At 42.6% G+C, this 22,736-nt stretch overlaps 1 protein-coding gene across 2 annotated transcripts in view; it reads right to left on the bottom strand.

Annotated features, from left to right (window-relative positions):
* Positions 1 to 22,736, bottom strand: part of LOC124169841 (protein singed) — a 159,038-nt gene that overhangs the window by 125,642 nt on the left and 10,660 nt on the right. The window contains exon 1 of one of the 2 annotated variants that reach the window (XM_046548640.1): positions 21,477 to 21,565. The exons of the other annotated variant lie outside the window; for it this stretch is intronic. The gene's annotated coding sequence lies outside the window, so the exon portion shown is untranslated. Of the gene's footprint in view, positions 1 to 21,476; positions 21,566 to 22,736 lie in introns of those variants that run through there. 2 annotated transcript variants of the gene reach the window in all.

Genomic DNA, 22,736 nt, shown 5'->3' with positions numbered 1-22,736 from the left:
GGGTGAAATGAAACAAAAGACATCATTTGGATCTGGGAAAGATGGCGTCAATGAACTCCAAGAGTCGGCACGTGAGAAAGAAAAGTCCTTTCCGCCTTGTTTCTGAGAGCATGAATTGTTATTTTTTGTGACAGGAGGTGGTTCGCAATTATTAAAGGGCGGCGAGGGAAGGGGAGAGGGAGACTGCGTTGAGGGAGTGGTGCGGATGCAATTTGGGCAATAGTGGAGGCATGCATATTCACCGCAATCCCCGCACCAGTCTGACGCTCTTTCATCGCCATAACCGACACAACCGCGGTCCCCCCCCCCCCCCTCACATCAAAATCCCCCCTTTTTCAACTCCCCCGCTTTACCCCGTCGCCCCCTTCCCCACGGAACACCCAAATCATCCACCTCCCTCGCAATCCCCCAAAATCCAGTCCAAAATGGTTCCCATTGGACGTCGTAAATTGGGGTGCGTGCGGAGCAAGGGAGGCGCCAAGATAAGGAGACGGGAGTGGTGAATGAGAGTTGGGTGCGACACTTTCCAAGCAGGGCGACATCGCCTCCGTCCGTGAGGAGGAGGAGTGGTCATGACTCGACGAGAAAAGAAATCCCCTCGTAAGTCGTCAGGTACAACGGAGATATTTATCTCTGGCACTCGAGAATGACGCGCCATTCAGAATGAAGATAAACTGGAGAAGGAGCGCCTCAGAGATTTAAACGATCGATGGAGAAAATAGGTCCCTTATTAACACGCATTCTTGACGAGGGAGTTTCTCTAGAAGTATACACCACCAAAATTTCATTCATGCGGGGAGAACTATACCTGCAACACACGCAAGTTTTTAAAATGGCTTTTGAAGTTGGTACGCATACACCGGTTGGCAATCGAATAATAAAATGAGGAAAATAGCCTAACAGTGCAATCATGGCTTAACAGTGAGTATGGTGCAGTCACAATATCAATCTTTTAAACAATACTAGAAAAGGAGACAATTATACATCTCAATTCAGTGTCACAATGAAATACTGTAGACTATAAATAAATATTCTGCGAGCAAAAAAAAGACTATCAAACAATCAATCAAATATACAATTATTTCGTAGGGAGAGCTATTCGAAGAAACAACCAATGTGAGAGTAAAGATCTTTCACAAGAAGTGAAACCCTCTTAGAAGTAAATGGCAATGGCTTAAAAACTATCACTACAAATGGACCAAAATTGAGCATTTTGTGGTTTTTTAAAGTGACATCTAATAGCTGTAATAAATTCCATGTTTGTGATGGTTAATTTATAGTAAATAGATACCTGTGAATTTTCGGTAAAGTATCAATTTTTCGTCCATTAATCATTAAAAATCTATGATCCTCCAGCAGAGAACTCTGCGGAGATATAATGCAAATGATAATAATGTTTTCTGCAGTATTATTACTAAGGTTCTACAACATACTAGTGCGAATTTTGCACCATTTATTCCACCGCTAGGATGAACTGATTCTATATAATAACAAACATTGAAGCCCTAGAAAGGATAACCAATCCATGCGGGAACTCTAATATTATCGGATTGATAGACGAGAGCACAACCCCGATCCTAGCAAAGCTATCAACAGAGAATTTTCCAACGCCAGGAAGCGGAAGGAATCGCCGATATCGGCAAAGTTTTGTCCACGTTGGGACCCAATACGCAACCGCTCGGGTGGCGTAAACACAAAGCGAGGAAGCATATCCACTTTAATTATCGCCCTCTCCCCGGAAAAGGATCGGTTAGACAGGGAGGCGGCGGCGGAGAGGGTCCCTCCCGCTCCAACGTCCAGCGCGATACCACATTCAAGCATCCTCTCGTCCACACCACGATCTGTCCCTCTCTTCTGCGCCCGGAGAGGACGGACGCGAGGCGGGAGAGATGGCTCGGCACCACGGCAGTCGTGCGGTGTGTGCGTATTGATCTAAACGCTTTGCGGGGAAGGGTGGGTGCGGGGGCGGCCCTTTCGGGGCGAGGAGGGAAGGGGGTGTCCCGGACGCCACGGCCCCCCGCTGGCGCATGGGGGCGGTAGGATTCGCTTTAGCGCCACCCCGCCCTCTGCGCCATTCACCCCTGCTCCCCAACCCCCACGTTACGCTCTCCGCCGTAGTATTACCGGAGGGAAGGGAGGTTGGAAGGTACACGCACGTGGTTGCCATGGGAACTAGCTCTTGCGGGCCGGGGCGGGGTCTCGATGAAGAGGGTCGAGGGGCAAGGGCTGCTGCTGCTGCGAGAGTGGAGGAGGGTCGGCTGGCGCAAAACGACGGATGTATATAATGCCACATCTACCCTCGCCGATAATCCCTCCCCTTATCTCTCTCGGACTCACACTTTTATTTCTCCGCGAGTTCCGTTGTCTTGCATGAATCCGCATTAACCACGCACAAAGGACCTTTCTACTGCACCCTCCTCTGCACTGGGGTCGCGCCGCGAATACGCGGACCACCTAAAAGCGCCTTCCACCCCTCTACACTCAACGCGCAATCACCCCACGCTATATTCGACGCAAGGAACAATCCCTTTAAGATATCCCGGTATTAATTTTTCTTTGTGGAGGTAATTTATCCATCATTATAATAAATGACCGAAGATGGGACAGTTTTAACGGCTAAGTCTAATAAGCAGTCATTTATTTATAGTTCGAGATTCATTTTCACTAAAGGTGCAAGGATTCCTTTTAAAAATTGTAGCTCACATCAGGTGCTCTAATTGTCTGGCAAGCAAAGACTGTTCATAAGATATCAGTTTCCACAAAGTAAAAGAATGCATCTAATGAAACGGTTAAATTAATTTATTTTATCAACTTATAAAATGGTTGGGATTGCAAAAGAAAACAAATGTTTATCAGTTGAAATATATAAAAATAAAGATATTTCCTTTAGTGGATCAATCACGACGAAGAGAAGTATTGCACGTTTTCCATTCAATGAGTTTAATATTATTCACCAATACATACCTAATATAGAGGCAATTTCTTATGTAGCTCTTCTTTCTTGAACAACGAACTAAAAAACCAAATTTAACTTTAATCTTAAAAATCACACCCACAAGTACTAAAACTAATAAAATGACATCTTCAAGACGAACTTTCATGAATCCTTGAGAGCAAAATATATTATTTCGGAGCATTGTGATTACATGTTAACTTAAATAAAAAATCGGATTACCTAAAAAATGAACTACTATTTTACGAGGAACGTCTTAAACGGAAATAAAATGAATACAAATGTTCTAAAATTTTCTCCAGATGACCAAGGATACAGGAACAATCTAAGAGGGTTTACCAACAACTTCACTCCATTTGTACTTCGCCAAAAGGCCTTTAAAAATAACCACTCATGCAACCCATCATTCTAACAATTAGTAACTCTTCTCAAGCCCACGCATGAATGCCAAGCGGATTGTTTTACTCGAATCTCACCACAAGTATGAACGATCGAAGGCAAAAAACAACAATAAGTAATGACACGAGAGATTGGAGGGGAGAAGTCACAGCAGTGCACAGTTAATGGGAAAACAAAGAGCGAACGATATTCGCTGCTCTTTTTTTCAGCACGCACAATACGCAGTCTGAAAGAGGGGAATACCTTGCATCTCATTTTTTCTCAAACTCACGGAACCATCCGTTTTTCACCACGAAGAGCCCCAGAATGATGGCCATAAGGGGGAAGCGGAATGAAATATGGATGAGGAATAATTCGAGGGAGGGGGGGAAGGAAAGAGGGTGGGAAATAGAAGAGTGTGTGGATTACGTCGTTAAAGTGGCCGCGCACGCCTCTGTCCTCTATGATCGCGCGCACACGATGTGAAGCAGGTAGGGGTCCACTCTCCCTCTAGCTCCTGTTAGCGTCTCATCACGTGGTATCCGGAGAGGGAGCTTCTAATTGAAGCCGATCGCTCATTCACAACCAATGCAAATACTGCGAGTTCCGAGTACCTACATCCTGTGTTTTTTTTTGTTTCATTTAGCGTGTATCTGCCATCTTGTATCTGACCGTGGCTCTCATTGCACCTTAGACAACCCACGCTTCCGAAAGAGGTCAAGTTCCTTGGAGTAAAATCGAAAGAATGCAGAAATTTATTACAGAACTAATTTATCATGACATATATAGAATATTGTTCAATATTAGCGCCGCGCAGTAATCATAATTAATAGGAGATATCTTTATATTGTGGTTTCCTATATATTACCGAACCGAATTATAACGTGGTTTAGTATATACGCATGTATTACCGAACAGGAACGAACTCCATATAAATGAAGAATCTTTTGTAGGTTACACTTAATATCTTCATTAAACACACGACGCGTTTCGAATCTGTTACAAATTCAAAACGCATCGTGTCTTTAATAGTGTTTTTACGTGACATCTGGAAAGGTTCCTTCATTCATGATAAAACGATTCCATCACATCTCACCAAAACAATTAGTTTTAAATATGATATCCTTTTTTCACGGACAAATGAAAACCACGAACTATAAACAAATAAGCTCCGTTTAATACACTCTCAACATAGGCTCCAAAACTTCAACTTTTGATTTCCAGCATCATCTTTACGTTTGGTGTCCTAAAAGCAGCACACAGGCAGTACTGCAAACAGAGCTGTATATTGCCTTCTCGCATCTCGAAATCGCCTCACTTAATCGCTAAGGGAAGCTTAACACCTTTAATCCATCATCAAGTGAGTGGACAGTGGCGCCGACTCCATGGGGCCTGAGTGAGCCCGAGCCCCCTCAAAAATTCGTTATGGGTGTGAGGAAAAAATGTGTCAGGCTTGTCGATTTTCCCTGGAGTGTCTAGATATCGAGATTCGAGTTATCAGGGTTCTAATGTTGATCATATGACTCTTCTAAAATCCTTAAAAACTTAAAACTCACTATTTATAAAATTTCCAGGGGCGAGATCCCCGGTTTGGGCTCCCTCAATATTTTTTGTGAGTCGGCATCCCTGTGAGTGGATGTATGCAGCATCCACTGTTGGCAGATATTGCCACCAACTTATGTTAGATTGCTTATTTTATGCGGTGTTAAATAATTTTCAACATGAAAATGAAAATCTAAATTCGAATTAGGTAATTAATTATATATAATGGTAATCATCCAGATTCTATTTATGAATTATGGTTAACAATCGTCCGTTTCTCATCGGGCCAATTCAGCAGCAGTTCCGAAGTAATATCTGTCTGAGAAGAGGGGTGTGCCTGCACTCTGCTGGTCTTCGGAGTACAGGGCTGCTTGCGCACGGCGGCGGCTGTGGAGTGGGTGGAACCAAAAGAGCCCCCCCTGCCCACCCTCGCCGCTCGCAGCCAAATCAATCAGATGCCCCCGCGACGGGCGCCGACGCAATTTGCCCGCTCGTGCTGGGTGCGGCCCGCCGCCGCGACCCACGCGTACCGCCGCCCCGCTCGCACGCCCCCCCCCCCTATTCCTAACCCCACCTGGCCACGTGCAATGGGATCAATGCGGGCACCAGGGGTTCTGCGGAGGTTACATCCGCGGTGAGAAGGGCCAGCAACAACGCATGTATTGTCTTATTTATTGGTACAAGGAAACCCATAAAAACACGGACAAGCACATTGGTAATCTATTCTACCATAGGTATTCCACACGGATGCATTTTTAATCCCGCCCAGGGGGAATCCGTTTCTCAAAATTTGCATTCCGATGCATAAAAAATCCAAAGATTGGGTGCTGATTGGGATATTAAAATCGTGAAAGTAATCAACTGCAGCATATTTTCATCCAATTTAGAATTAGCGACGGTCAACCAGACCAAAATGCATCGCAGCCAAGGAATAATAACAAGACAAATGTTCGCATGTTTTCCTCTGAATATTTAATTTACAGCCCAAGGATAAAAAATGCAGGAGTATATCTCCCTTTTGAATGGGGGAGATAGCAGATTGTAATCGGTCGAGGTGCCGATACATAAGCAAAAGTGCGGAAAAGTACAAGGTTAGCCCAGTTGAAGAAGCGATGGGCGTAAGTTAACTGATTGATAAGGTGCCTCCAAGGCAGAAAGGAGACGAAAAGGCTAATAAGATTAAGTGATTTTTTAATTAGCGCTGATAAAAATTTAATAAAAAATGCCCCAATTACGAAGTAAATCAGTGGAGAGTGGTATGTCCAACAACATGCCAATCTAAGAAATTCTACTTGAGAGAGCGTTGAGTAGCTTTCGTGACTTTCCGCGCCCCGATGAACGGCTTATCGCTTCCACGACGGAAGGAAGGATGAAGGGCTGCGAGCGCTGCTGCCCTCCAAAAGCCTCAAGGCCAAGGTCAAGATCGAAGCGCTCCCGCCTCTCCCAAAATATCTTGAGGAAGCTCCCGGAGTCGACCACTTCGGAAGAGCGGCAACTTTGGGGACAAATTTGGTGGAATGGATGGATGTGGGTGTCTCACAACACTCATGTTTCCTTGGGCGGGAGAAAGACACTTCGAACATAGATGCCTACTGCACCACCAAACTTCTTCTTCAAACAAGCTTACACCCAATCAATTAGCAGCGTCAATTTCAAAGGCATAATTAAAGGTTCTCTTCGCTTTCCTTTGAGCATGACGTTCGCACATGCCAATAATAGATTGTTAGCATTTACACAGTTTCAAATGTTTTCAGTTTGGTAGAAAGAAGATTCAGTTACTCGTGGGAATAAAATGTGTATTTTTCCTAAATATGAAAAAGTACGAAGTCTATTGTAGTCTATTGTAAAGGGTATGACTTCTGACCAGTGTCAAAAACTCTGGAAAACGTGGTAAACTACAAAATACAGAATCTTGAAGACCAAATGGAAAATACAACGCGTGAAGTAAAAATGTCAACGAGTCCTTGTAGCTGAAAGGCCTTTAAACAGGAAAGATGTGATCGCACGACCAGATGCAGGAGTGCTGGCGAAATTCATGAGGAAAATGCAACGGGCAATTTTATCTGCACGATATCGCTCAAGCTGGTTTGTTGAAACGCATGTAACCATCCTCTAAACGCAGGTCTTCCACGAGCAAAACGGAAGATTAAGCTGATGTCCATTAAAAACCTACTAACTTACAGAAACTATTGAAACTACAAAATGAAGAGGACGGGGAAATTTGCAAAGTTCTCCCAGGGTTACAGTTACTGCCACCTCTTTAATAACAATTTCTGCCATTGTTACGTACGCTGAAACCGCGAGAACTTCCTGAACATCAACCTCCGGTAAAGCATCACTTAAGAAAATAATTCTCAGCATAAAATGGACGAAGGCACTATCATTCCAATTCTCGGACTCATAACTGCCGGTAAATTATTTCAATAATACAAATAGAGCATTCGCGAGCCTTCTCGGGTGAAGTTGAGTGATAACACGCCGCTAACTGATGTTTCACGAACAAAAACAACTTCTCATTCCTCCAGCCATGTCGGTCGTAGCGTCCTAAACCAGGGGTGTCTCTCGCGTCGAACCTTTCAGAAAGCGACAAATTCGAGATTTCGCCACAATAACTGTCACTGCCAGATGAGAGAGGGATTCCGTTGTCGCCATATCCTGAGGTTCGCAACTGCACGCCTTTCCCGATCGGCTAATGCCGACAATGGCCTTGGACGCTCGCTTTTACCAACGGCCTCGGGGCTAGCCTGCCGTGGTGAGATGGGCAGGAAGGATCCACGGAAATGAGAGAGGCATGCATAAAGCGGCGGCGGCCGAGTCAGGTGTAATGGCCCCATACAAAGGCTGGGAGGAGTGGGAGGGAAAAATAGCGAGAGGAAAGAAAGGTGCCACAGATACGAAAGCACTGGAGCGGGTCTTCCAAGAATGCTAAGTCGACTGAAGTGCACGGAAATGTGAGCCACGAACTAAGACTTCACGAAAGTTTTTCACTCACTCCAATAACTTATGGGGCAACATATTTGACTCAGATAAACTCTGTTAAAATAATGAGAAAAAAGAAGAATCGATACTTCTAACATAAAAATAACCTCAAACTAATGAATTATAACTCAATTAATATTAAATGGGGAGATATAGGAATGATTGGTCGAGGAAAAAGACAATTTTTATCGCAATTACAATCTGCATGACAACGTTTTCTTAGATATTTATAAATCCATGCTAAATAAGGTACAATAATAGCCAATGCGCTCGGTATGACAATTGATTCGGGCGAAAGGGAGCGATAAAAAACCAATTTAAGATCGTTCTCAAGTCAGATGTGAAAACTACATGAAGGAAAGGCACGTAAATAGAATATACAAGCAAAGGAAAGGCCAGGAATGCGAATGTATCTATCTTGCATATGAAACCATTGGACTGGTGCAGCCTCTCCAGCATTCTCCACCCAAAGATCCGTTTGCGGGGACCAATTTACCTTGGCAATATTTTACAGAGAAGGATTCCATCCTAAACAATATAGAGGACAGGATATAATGTAGTGGGTGAGAAAAGACATTAATTTTAGATCAAATGAGTGCATGCTTTCATGAGTTTAAAATAAACCTGCTTCAGTACCACGTTTGAGTGTCGGTAGATAAAGGGAGGAAAGACGGTAGGGTTGTCACGTGACGGTGATGAGAATACAATAGGTGAAGAAATTCAAGTCGCAACTCTTTCGGGGAATTATCGAGGGAGATCGCTGGCGGAGTAGATGAGTGAGGCGCATGCATAAGGAGGCGAGGGGAGTGAATCACGAACGGGACGACGCGGCGGCGCCTCCGGGGGAAAGAACGCAATGAGGGGGGGGGGGGGGCGAAAGGAATCCTCCTCACCCGTCCAGACAAGCCGTGAATATCCCCATAAAACGATACTTCATACACTTTTGAAGGAGATTTATGGTGAGATGTGCCCACACCCATCAGGCGAGAGGGATGTAGCTTCAGAGGAAATGAAGGAGATGATCCCGAGGGTGGGAATGAAAGAAAAGGAGGTGGAACATTAAGGAAAGGGGGAAAATCACATAAGATTCAAGGGAGGTGCTTGAAAATGGGGATGGAGAGTGTCTATTAAACGATGGTGAGGCGAAAATCGCGATAAAATAGAGGATTATGTGCATGGAAGACTTGTTAAAGTAGTGAAAAAATTGCGACTTTATTATTACAACTATGGAAATTTTAATCCTAGATCCAAGAATTGAAGCCCATCAATTCTGATAATCCCATTCCAGTTCTTCGTGTTGTTACTTAAGTGCACATGATAGAAATCTACCACAGTGATTGAAATTTCTTCTACGGCATAATTCCCGAAATATTCCTTGATAGTTGTATATTTGAGATTGAAAATGACGTTATGAATTAGAAACTGTGCATACTGAGCTAGCATGATAAAAACAATAGTCTTCATAAAAAAGTAGCAACGAGTTAGACATAGCTCAGGCGGAGACACCCATCAGAACCTTGTTGATTTTAATCCATGCTTCCAATCATGCCACCAATGCGTGATATTTGAGTGAAATACATCTACCCTCACAACAAATGCATTGTGAAGCGCATATTACATTTACAGAGCCCACGCGGAAGACAAAAATACTCATCCAAAACCACCTTCCATTTCATGTCAGCCTCAGAAAAATTGCCAAACGAAAGTAGGTCACATTTTCAGAATGTTTGCACGAACTGAAGAGACGAGGGTGGATTTTTTTCCAAAATGGATTTTTTTGCGAAAAATTACATTCCGGCCCTCAGGGTTCGCTCGGAGCGAGGAGATTATTTTTTTTCTTCTCCATTTCAACGGCCTGCATTCAGTGCGAACGCCGGTCGTATTATGAAATGTGAGGACTCATAATGCGACGCGGTCAAGAGCTCATTACACGGTGAGTGCTGGCCCCCGGGCAGCCGAGTGTGGCTCCTCAGATGAGATGATCGTTCCTCTTATGAGCGAGCATTAATTGGCACGCGAGATCGCATCTGATTAATCAGCGACAGCGAGGCGTGTCCACAGTTAGATCGGAAGCGGAGAAGGCTGGCTGGAAACGGGACGAAGGAATAATAATGAGTGAGAGATAGCGAGCGAGGCCTGTGACGTGAGAAAATTCTCGTGCCCCCGCCAAGTTAAAGCAAACAACGAGAATGCAGAAATATGGATCAACTCGGTGGATTTAGCGACGTTTGCTCTCCATATTTTGCGTCGAAACTTTGAATGTACAGCGTTAAATAAATATGCTCCAGGATTTTATTTTATGCAAACTTCGCGTATGAAGTAAATTGCATTAATCATTGGGATGATTATCCAGTACATATACATTTTCTTCACGATGGCCTAATAAACACAATCGTTGAGGGAAAAGTAGATGGCAAGAGCGGAAAAGGAAGACCTCGAATGGAATACATTGAATAGGTAAAGAAGGATGTGAAAGAGAAGAAATCGGCAGATGTAAAAAGATAAGCTGATAGGAGAATTGAGAGTTGAGCTGTGTCAAACCAATCTTACGATTGTTGACCAGAGATGATGATACTTTTTCTTCCTCAAATATTCATTTTGCAATCAAAATTTAAGCTTGACCACCTAGGAAAAATAGCAATAATTCACGCATATGGTATGTTTTTATCAACATGGACAAAATTTCAACTCTTAAATTCAAAGTACTTGCAGCACCTTTAAAATGAGACTTCAATTTTATGGCGGTTACATTCGCTCAACTTTAAATTTATCGATCGAAAACATTCATTATGGAAAAATAAAAGTAGCGTTTATTGCAACAGTTTCTAACTGCGAGCAATGAAATGGAATTACGGAAGCTGCAAACTTACGTACCACCAAATAATACCTAACAACTAGAAAAATACAAGAAGATACTGGAAATTGCCGTAAGGGTGGGGTAAATTATTACTGGCTATTCGATGAAATGTTTGTTTGATGGTGCATTACGAAGAAGAGAGGAAAAATCATTTACCTTTGAGATTTAAAGAGATAATTAAATTTTCCACCAAATAGAAAAATTTACAGGAACATGATGGAGAATTCTGAGTAAAAAATAGATACCTAATTCATCAATAAAATTGAAAGAAGACGCTTAATTAAGGAAAAAAGAATATTTTTTTATGTCATGCACTGAGCAAGTATTTCATCGGAGGGCTTTAGCAACTCTGCGCGGGATCTGCCGTTGATTTAGAGTTTAAATTTAGAATAACAGGTAAATTGATGGCAATAAGCCTAAAAAAAAATGAAAAGATGGCACGCACGTTTCCGGACTTGAAAAGTCGCGAGAGAAAGGAGGATAAAGCGGTCGGCCGGTCTGCTTCCGGTGCTACCGAGGAGGTTGTAATATTCCAACCTCGTTGGGTGCTACCGAGGAAGCACATCCACGTGAGCGACTGGGCAGCTTCCTGGAATAATAGTTGAAACGGGGGTGGCGGCGAAGGTTGCTGTCCTCCTGAGGGATCGAGCTGAAGGGCGAGAAAGAGGGTCCGGTGGTGGGGCTATAAAATAGGGTGGGTGATAGGGGAGGAGGGAGAGATTGGGCAACCACATTCAAGGATGGACGCGGGACATGGTCTGCTGCAGGTAGCGGTCAGATGTGACGGGACGCTAAAGGACCGGTTGCGTGAATGATCGAGGCTCGGAAGAGAGGAGGGCCGGCGAGGAAGAAATTATTAAAGAGTTCGGGCGACGCGCTCGCTTACGTACGAACAAACCACTCACGCGTTCTCGGCGATCAATTGAATCCTCGAGAGGAAGAGGAATTCCTCGCCTTTTCACGGTCATCTCCAATGACTAGCCTACCGTCTGCCGTCACCCGCAATGATACACATACCTAAAGGGCGAGGAACGAATCCACTCAGACGGTGCGAACGCCGCAAGGTGCTCCGGAATCACACTTTAAGGTGCTTACTCCACGGCTAATAGCAGAGTTAGTGAATCAGGCAATGTTATTCATACAAGCGATTTACCAATTAAGACATTCTCACGGGAAATCATCACACGTACACTATAACTAAAGACTCATAGCTACACGCCACCAATTCTCCGATTCTATTATAATAATCATCTCGGCAAAGGGCCTCCTTCCATTTCTCTCATTCATAACCCACGTTTTCTTGCTCCCCCTGCCCCATCATGCAACATTCCCTCTATCACAATCCTCAGCATTCCCTGCCCTCTCACTGTCCGTACACGGCCAACTAACGAACACTGATCCCTCTTTAGCTCATAAGACAGGTTCCCTCATCAGCTGCTATTTTGACAACATCCTCTTTTTTCCTGTCCGTCTGTCTCGTCTTCGCTCTCCTTAATTTCCGTGTTTCGAACGTCTGGATTCCATTTCATCACTTCACGTGTTCATTCACAAGTGACCACGTTTTAGAGTCTTACAATACTACATAGCAGTATGTTAAGTTTACTTAATTTTAATTTATTTATTAATGGTGACGTAAACACTCGAAAATTCCATTCAGAAAAAAAAACATTTGCCTTTGCCTCGGTATATACAATCCAGGAACCCCCGACTACGTGCCGGATGCTAGAACCTTCTTTTGACAGATCCATCTCTACCGTGGATGAATATGTGTAGTATAAATTCGACATTTTTTCCCTCAGTAAAATACCTAAGTAAATATACCTATATACGTGCATCCAACTAAGTAACTTCAGAAATGAAAATCTAAAGCAAATCTCGCTTATTTTTAAATCACGTCAAGACAACACTCTCATTCAAAATACAAAAAAATACGCACTCCCCTTCAAGCCAAGATCCCTAATTCAACTTGAGAACACATAGGATGTTTTATATCGGCATAAACGGAAGTAATACCATTCTTAAATCGTGCCCAGAGCATGAAGGACATCCTTGTGTAGGCAATGAGGAGTATGCTTATTAAGTTGCCGGGTGCATAACCCTTCCATTGATTCATAACCCTTACGATCCACTCGTCGTCAATCCGGCCAATTGGCATTGACACGACTTCTGCATAGTAATTGCCTGGTATAAAAGGCTAAGGGAACACCCCTTATGTATGCCACATTAACGGTTTTTATACTCAATATTAGTACATTTTTGCCTTTGTGTTGCAAGAGACTTCAACGTGAAATGCTAACATAGGACAGCTTTCACAACCCTACTCAACTCTACAGGCATTCTAGAAGGATGGCCTTGTGCACATAGCATCATTTCCCGAACCACCACTAAGAGGTAGACAGAAAGGAAAAATGAAATACGCAGATAAATATCCTGTAACCCTAATGGTGATTAGAATAGAATGGAAAATAAAAGAGTATTAATAAGTGACAAGTTTAGGTGAATGATAATTTCAGCCGTGAAAGGATGACCAGAGGAGATTGGTTGGTAAGTGAGGATCAGAATATAAATTCTGATTCCGTTCATAAGAATAACATATCCGACTGCTCGCGAAAAGGAAGTCCTCGGGAGAGTCTGGGAAAAAAAGCTGAACAAAATAAACTCAAATATACCTAAATCTTTACCAAGCCCTACTCCACGATAATTCCTTCTTATTAAACAAATCAAGATGTTTTCATGGAAGAGAAAGCGTCTGTTCTCTGTTGATGAATCTTTACAATAGTACTGAAAATAAAATAATTGTGATTGACACAGAGAAATGCGAAATCCTCATACCCTCCCTAAGATGATCTGTTTCAATCGAGAGGCAATCAAAATAAACTGCGACAGACGGCGGTAGCACGGAAGAGTGAACATCTCCCAGGGAACCACTCTGACGCCAACCTACTGTTTCGGATACGAGGCCCCGAAAACTCTCCGCATTGAAAAGGCCTCCGAGCGGAAACATTCTCGACACGCTTTAACGATCGCATATAGCGGGATTCTCATGGGAAATGCGAAGCATCGGGAAGGATTCCACGAGATGAGATGATTCTCTCGCGTGCAATCGGTTTCACGGTGGAGATCACGCCAAACCTTTGCCACGAACGTTCCAATCACTAGGGAGTTCCGTCGAGCCGATTGCTTTCCGAGTTGAGGCCTTCGATTGAGAAAATCGAGCCCCCTTGACCTCACCCACAACATTTGCTGACCTCGGTTGTGAGAGCGTCCGGAAATCTCATTGGGTATGTTTTCACTCGAGAAATCCGAACACGACTACGAGATTTCGGCAAGGAGAGATCCTAACACGACGATACTAACAATGCAGGCATCAAGAGTGACGCCAACACAAACAGGATAGAGATTTAACAATTCCAGTGCGTGTCCCGGGTTGCCTAAGAAAAATTCTAACCCCCTTCCCCATCCCAAAAAACAGTATCTACTCACGAACAGTTTATGTAACTAGTGAAATATCTATTCGCCTAATTACGAATCCATTTTGCGAGTACGTTAACGGCAAATACTTGTGTATAACTCTGAGAAAACTATTTAAGTCTGACATTGGAAAAATGCTTGTCTCGTACAATTTATCGTCTTCGGGCCCGCAGGTACTTATAGACTTCTGGAAAGCCGTCGAGAATATCGTGTAATATCACTAAAACTGTTCACCATTTTTCTAAATAAGATTACATTTTATCCTTCGTGTAACCTTCAGTGTGGATGACAAGCTGACTTAATGAAAAAATGAAGACGAGGCGAAATAATAATAATCCCAATAATAATTTAACTTTGATACCCAATATCAAATTAGGTTAACTAACGAGAAAACTCTGATTTATTCTCAATGGTTCCACGTGGAAGGTCAAACTGCAACTAAAACAATTAAAATACCCGAAATTATTTGATAATTCAAATATTAAATAATTAACTTATGAATATTGCCGGATGAATAAGAGCTATAATTGTAATAATAAATTAGTGAGAAACGCTCTCGTAAAATTCCAGAATCACCGAATATATTGAACCATAAAAAAAAAACAAAATACAGATATTTCATATTTAACGTATTGATACCTACTGTATCGATTTTAGATATAGCTATCGATAAAAATTTTCACATTGCACGAGATTTAAGTGAATCCTCTCGATACAGTCAAAAGGCGTATCTAGTCTCCATAGATAAATTTGGGGACGAGTCTTGACGAACTTGTCAGTTTTAATGACAAGTCATTATGATACATCGGTGTTGATTGAAGCCAACTACATTCCACGTTGCCGTTTAACCCAATTAGTAATGCATATATATGCTCCGTAACGATCTAAGAGGCATTAGAGCGCTAATATCGCAGACACCATGGCTGAAGGGCAGTCAGAACAAAGAAACTCATTCACGCTCCGAATCTGATAGCAGAGGGCAGAACAAGTCACTATCCGTGACGGACTAATGAAGTCGCCGATATGAATTCCAGTAATCTCATGTTCAGGAAATCGGAGAGCGTTATAATCTCGCCTACTTACGCAGGTACAACGAAGAATCCATGAGTTAGGCAAAGTGTAACGTGCACACACACACACTTAACATCAACCCTTGAAAATTGCAATTATTTGATGAATTTCATCTTCCATTGAAGTACAACTCCAATACGGGTGTTCTTTGGGGACACATGGTATTATTTGAAACGCAAACTCCAATGAACAAACTATTCAAATGATCGTATAGTAAAATAATGGAAAGATAAATAATATAAGAATAGATAAAGAATGGAAGGATAAAGAATTCTCACGTAGAATGTAGCTGGTTAGATCTTCTTTAAAGCCCACCTAATACAATTTCCTTCCCAAGACTTCTACCAGATTTTCATACCTCTTTTAGCAAATGTCCGACCACAAATCTGTAAGATTCTTAGGTCGTATTAAATGGACAAATACTATACCCTAATATTAATTATCATCTAAAGTTCTTTTGAGATATCCATAAAAATCTAAAAATACGCTGTTTGAAGTCGGCCTCAACTTCTTAAACTGAAATTTACAATTCTACCTCCCCGTTTATCGCTTAGTTGAAACGTTTTCTCCTCAACAAGAGCAATTACTTCATCATTTGTCTCCCAACATAAATCAACTGCGATTTGACAGTCTTAAACGTGGACCAACGTGACAAAAACCAAATAAAATAAGACTTGATAGAATATTTAATTACTATCCTGATTTTAAATTCCTGAGTAATTCGTCATTGTATGGGTTGGTAAACGAATATATGTCAACTAAGTGGCCTTTAGGTCCAATTAAGAGTCGGATGATTTTTATAGCGTCATGTTATCACGGCAAATATCTTCCGCGGCCAAATGAGTGCTGCTTGTGAATTGAAGTGTGATGGCTCAAATATAATTCGCATGCATTCATACTCACCTTGTGAGAACCCAACAGCCACTGCCGAGCAGCAATAACTAACCAAATCAACTCAAGCGCATATACCTAGAGGAGTTGCACTTCCTTCCTGCTTCTTAGCGCATGGTTTCACACTCCTCCTAAATTAAGAATTCGGTAATCATCCGTTCCATTTTACCGAAAAACATTTTCACGTGATGAATTATTCACCATATCTTCAAGAATACAGTGTGTCAAGTAATTAGCGGTCACGGTCACGCCTCAAATTGGTGCGCCACGTATCACAAACACGCTTGAAGTGTGCCAATAAAGAGATCTATTCAAGATACGCGCTTAGAGCCAGATCAGCATTATCGTATACCTGCAATACACAACTTCTTTCCGTGCAAAATTTTAAGACAAGATAGCACGACGTGAAAGTCACACACACCTAAAACATTTTCAGAAATAAAAAAATGCTTAAACCATATGGTATCAGTCATCGATTGAAATAATGAAATGAGCCATTGAAGAATTTACCCAGTAAGTATTAGACCCCTTTACAAACTGAAAGAATATTTTTTTTGTTAGCTCGCAATTAATCCTAATGAAGATTAATGTGAGGACTTACATCCAAGAAAAACACAATGACAAACTTGATTCCCTGCAATGGATCATGGTCTTCGTAATGCCACATCATTAAGGACAGTTGAGAGGAGTAATAGCGTAATAACAATTTTTATTTTCCGTCCGAATGGCTTTCCCAATTGGTTTGACCTATCGGACATCCACGAAAACGATTCCTTCCGCCCTCCGCCAGTCCATTTCCTTGCCTTTGCACTCTCAAGAGAGCTCTTGCGTCACCCCGCAGTCCGAACAGTTCTTCACGGTCAAAGCTTTCTTTGTGCCGGATCTTGCACAGAAGCCCTTGGCGAGGGAAAGGGTGAACAGACGATGGGGTCCCTCCCCCCCCCCCCCCCCCCAAGCAACAGCATGTATCTCGTCTTAGCGAGAAGGATCCAGAGAAAGGAGGCTTTATGCATGAATGAAGATACACACAGCAACAAAACGGGAGATTCCAACGGAGGAATGTGCATGTCAAACAAGAGAAATCGCTCGGAATTCGATCCCAAAGAAGAGGCGAGAGTCAATCCCAATTATGATGATACAGGCTTTGAAATTCGTCTTTCACTAGATGTGCTCCACGGCAGCCAGACATAGGAAGCCAATGTTCACAGAGCCGATGAGATAGCTTGAATGATCGGAAAGTTGTCACATTCGCAGCAAATTAAGCCCGTCTGCTATGAAAGCTCGTACTCGTGAGCACGCGTCGGTTCTTGTCTCATCTCCTTTCTGGTTTAAGTGCTGAGGGAAATCTCTATCATCCTCCGAGAAATAAACCCATGCGGGCTGGAGTGGCTCGACATGTCGTTTCGATGCGGGCAAAAAGATATCAGTGGCAATGCGCGTGCTTTGGAGGAAATAGATAATTGGATGTCACCCCTAAATGTAAACGTCACCGATGAAGGCAAATAAACAACTTTCAATCCTGATGTCTGAGCTCCTGGTAAAAAATTATACAACGGCAAAGGGATTACGACTTGCATTGTAATGAAATTGATCGCTGTATTTACATGGACGAAAATTTTCTTTTCACGTTGACCATGGGAACAAGAGAAGGTATCACACAATTATTCGAGTAACAGGGGTGTAATATGGTAACTATAAAAATAGATGCTTCGAAAAAAATAAAGAAATCACGAAACTTCATTACGATAGGATAACCGCCGCACTTAAGAGGATGAGGGCGCTGTTTGAAGAACGAAAAACAGTCTGCACTCAAAATAAATAACAGCATCCAATGGAATTTATGAACAAGGCACTGCAGAGGAACAAAAAAGTGCAATATTTGTAGACGAGCGGGAAACTCGCGGAAAAAAACATTCTGAACACCTCCATCGAAAGAATACTAAGAATGGAATGAAATAAAAGAATATCACTAGCCCATAAATTAAGAAGTGATCAGAGGATACAGTGTGTATTTTGGTAAAATAAAATCTTGAAACAGAATCCAGCATCTGACATTTAATGTACCAAACATGCAGTAAATCACTTTTCAATTAACCTTCCAATTTAGAACTGTTGACACCTTATAAACGCTAACGTAAGATTTTATAAATATGGAATATTGTAAAATTAGTATCAATTCACTTCTACCTCAATCGATAGCATTGATCACTTCCCTCATTACGGAAACCATCTATTATTGGGGGAGAGTATTTCAGATGGAAGACCTTCCGCATATACCAAATCCCATACCGTACTCCTTCCTTTAGTTTTTCATAAGGTATATGCTCTTCATTCAATTTATGGACCCAGTTTTCCTCCTTCCACTTCTCCGCTTACCGAGCATCCTTCCCTCTACGACGGTTTTCAACCTCCCTAAAAGAACGCTATATCTACATCATTTTTATCTACATTGCAGATATTTCCTCTCCACATCCATAATGCCTAAAACTTTCTAGTTCTATTTCTTACGCAAAAAGTTCATCTTCTTAATTCTTCTCCATATCCATCTCTCGGCCAAATTCTCATTTTTATTCTTAGCATCCACACCGTTGCGAACACTTCGCAAACCAATGATTGACTTTTTAAAACAATTTTCCTGTCGTAAATTCATACCTACTCATAGATGACTCCCTGCCAGCCTCTTTATCCTTGTCATTAACCAACTTAAGGATATCCTTGTGATTTGAACAAACATTAAGATATTATGGATAGAAAAAAATGAAATTTCAACAGCGGAAGACGAAATAAAACGATCACTGGTAAAATTTCCACCAATTTTAGTATATAATGCCGTCATCAGGGTAAACTTATGATGGCCCATCTGCTAAAACCACGGTCAGAGATTTAGCGTGGGAAGGGGGAAATTGCATGGCGTACCCAGCGGGGGGCAAGTAGGGGCAGCCGCCCCACCTAGAAGCGAAAATAAATTTAGTTCAAATCGAAAGTTTTGAACAAATTTTCTTTTGAAGAAAAATGATATAAGTATACGATATTAAGACAAGTAACATTAAAGTAAAAATCATTATTTATCCAAGTACATAATAACAAAAACTAATAAATTTCTGTTATAATTTTCTTAAAATTTTGGTTTCACTAACCTTTTCTACGCTAAAATGTTACATCATGAACGAACACGGCTTGCCCCCCCTCCCTCCCCCTAGTTTTGATCCTGGCTACGCCCTTGGGAAATTGTACCGTGATCGCTAACTTTCCCATGGATATAATTCGTTTCCACAAAGTCATTGGCGATACGCTTTAATTTGTACGAAAGAAGTCATTTATTTGAAATTTTCAACCGAGGATCTATAGACTCAAACGTCACATGCTCATAGTCGCACCAGAGCTGGGGGTTGACAGCAACAAGTACGAGAGCCATGCTTCAGTGGACGACACAAATCACCCAAAGGGCACACCGCCGCAACATTTTTGACTCACTGTGCACAATGTGCCCTCACGGAAAGAATTCGCTTCATCGCGGTCCATTGCACACCACGACTTCCCAATCCTTTTGCTCTCACAAGGTTGCGCTCATGCGATTTCTTATTTTTTTCATATTCACGATGGGCCGTAATCGAATTCTTCAGGGGGTTGAACCCGAGTATTCGGGCCGGCCGAGAGCACGCACAGAGAGGGAGACGCATGCAGTCGGGAGGCAGGGGCAGCTGCCAGGGTTGGGAGGGACCCGGGGCGGCGGCGGGAAGTGTGTATTGTGGGGGAAGAGGGCCCTCTTCGGAGGGAAGGCGGGGGCGAGTGGGGGGGTCAGGGATCGGCCGGCGTTGCCAAATATGGGGGAGAAATGCACTTCAAGGCAGAGAGACCTCCCATAACTCACGCGACGGCTGCTGTTCTTCAAAATATCGTCTCATCTCCGGCCGATTTTTATTTTTTCTCGCACCAAAAACTCAAAAACCTTTCTTGCAAGTATTTCGTCAGGCATTGCAGTTCCTTAGCTGATTCCCTTAGTGATTGAAACTCCTTGGTCACCTCTTTTAAGTGCCTAATAGAACAAAAAATATATATGTAAGATTTTCCTCCATGTCCTCAGTTACTGAATGTGTTTTAACTCAGTCTACCGATTTCGAAACGAATTACCCACTCTTAGTAAGGGCCTACGCCAGCCTCTACAGGAGCAGTATAGTATGGTGTCTTTATATTGTAAAATTAGGTTTGACCAAGTTACTCACACCCAGTTGAAACCCATGAATTTAGCTAACAAGATATCACGTAGACGATGGTAACCCTTAGTCAACCATCCTCATCCTGCATTAGAGCAGAGATTTTCAATTCGATTGTTTCATGACCGCCCTGAGCGTTGCAAATCATTAAGGGTCATTGTTCGCTTCCTAGAAGACTAACAGACGGACTCAGTCAAAGATTTTGACGAAAGTCTTAGCTAAGCTAAACTAACAGCTTAAAATAATTCTCTGATGATGACATTTCCAAGAATGAATAATTAAGCAACTAACCCTTAGTATGAATCCACTGACCAGGGCGAGGAAATGATGATTTCTCCAAATTATAAGAGCCCTCTCGTAGTTTAGCTCGAAGAAACAATTGCAAGAGAAAATTACACAACGGAGTCCACATAAAAGGATTCGTAAGCTCGTTCATGATGTGGATGACATGCAAGTTTCACAAACAAATTCCATAATTCAAAAAACAAACACGATGTCCTAGCTCAAAAAGTGCCAACTCTTGAGTTCTCATTACGCTGACTAAGCGTCACGGTTTGCCTTCTCCGAACAAAAATGATTATTAGCGAGAAAATAGTCGTGCTTTAAACATTAAAAAATATTGGGTACGTCAGGGACTCTTCAAGCCCAGTACAGAGAGAGATGCAGAAGTGTTCCTCGGAGGATAAATAAAGAAGGAAATAGTATATAATTTCTCCGCAGTGCTTCATAAATTCAAATTCGACCAAGCAAAAAATGCAATAAGTTCCTTTTGGTTATCGTTATGTTGATGTAAATAGCATTTAAAGTAAATAGTTGAATAAATTGCTGTAAGAGTTATTTGCAAATTCCAACTCCACGAACGAAAATACAGTTGAATCAGGAAATACTATACACCTGTTAATGGACAGAAGTGATCACATCCGGAGAGGGATTTACACAAACACCGGTCGTTTTGAAATGACAGATACAATCATATTTATCCCTTAAACAGTACCCATGAATTCGAGAATACCTTGAAGGAAATTCATTATATTCCAAAAAAAAGAGAGTCCGAGAACCACCGACGACGAGGTCTGCAATAATACAAACGAAATATATACTCATTGTGTCATGAACTTACCACAAGTTGCGAGGGCACGGACGTCACAATGCAAAGGGAGTGAAGGGTTATTGCCACCGTCTCACTTTTCACCGGCTAGCTAAATACACGAGCATATGTGTGCGGCGGGTGACGAAAGGGATTAGGACGACAAAGGCAGCGCGCTGGAGCGGATACTGCCCACCGAAGCACGGGAGCGAGGAAGGGAAACCGCACCGCGCGAAGCCAAGGTGCCGCGACCGGCGGCGGCAGAGAGGAAGGAAGTGAGCCAAAGGATAAGTGGCAGTGCCGGAAACCTTATCTTCAGCCAACCTCCATCCACCCGTCGGATTTCGCGAGACGGCCCAGATCACATCCGCGACATAAACACTCACCCGAGCATTTACGACGGACTGATTCACTTCAGTTATGGGCGATTGTAGGCTCCAGTCAAGTCGGAGGCCAGAGGGCTATAAGCAAGGAGTTCGGTCAAAGGTGGGGAAATAACCACTGGCGATTCAATATAAGGACAAAGGTATGAGCAAGGTGGGGAGCCGAGGGGGGGACCTCCCAGCAACGTGTGAGAGCTCAGGGGAGCCCTTCAAGGATACAACGCACCGGGGCCGGGAACCAAGCCAGTGGCTTATACGCCCAGACACCCGGGGAGGGGAAGGAAGGGAAGGAAAAAGGATAGAGGCGCCGCCGCGATGGGAGCCCGCCGACGCCTCTGGGAAGGGATAGGTACGGAAGGGACGGGACTAGGGAAAAACACCCCAACGCTATAGAAGCGAAGGGGGCCCTACTATTAACGAAACCAAGCATAAGCAATTAATGTTTTAGCGATCCTAGTGGATTTTCCTATGAGGAAGAAAAATCCATCGATCGAATCGCTAGATGGACCTCCCAGCAGTAGAGGGAGTCCGAAAAAAATTCTTATTTTATCAAGTGTAAATTGGATACCCCAAGAGCCCCCCTTAAACCCCTCAGGATCCGCCACTGGAAATTACTAATATTGGGTATGGAAATCCGTTTGAAATTGAGTCTATATTAAAATGGTTCGAAAGAAGAGAATCTGCTTTGCTTAAATGCAAATATCCAAAAGTTAGAAGCTGTCGAAAATGTAAGTTTTTATAAAGCCTCATTTTCAGGAGTAATATGAAACCCCACTCGTGAAGTTTTACCCCCCTGTAAACTCACCAACCTCCTAAAACCGTTTCTGGGTTCATCTGCATTCGAACTGAACAACGTCATTACCTCACTTCGCAGGTTCCGCACTATGAATCAGGAAAAATGTTGTCGAAA

Source organism: Ischnura elegans, chromosome 1 (assembly GCF_921293095.1).
Source record: "Ischnura elegans chromosome 1, ioIscEleg1.1, whole genome shotgun sequence".
In the NCBI taxonomy this organism is placed as follows: domain Eukaryota; kingdom Metazoa; phylum Arthropoda; class Insecta; order Odonata; family Coenagrionidae; genus Ischnura; species Ischnura elegans.
This window is presented reverse-complemented; position numbering and strand designations above follow the sequence as displayed.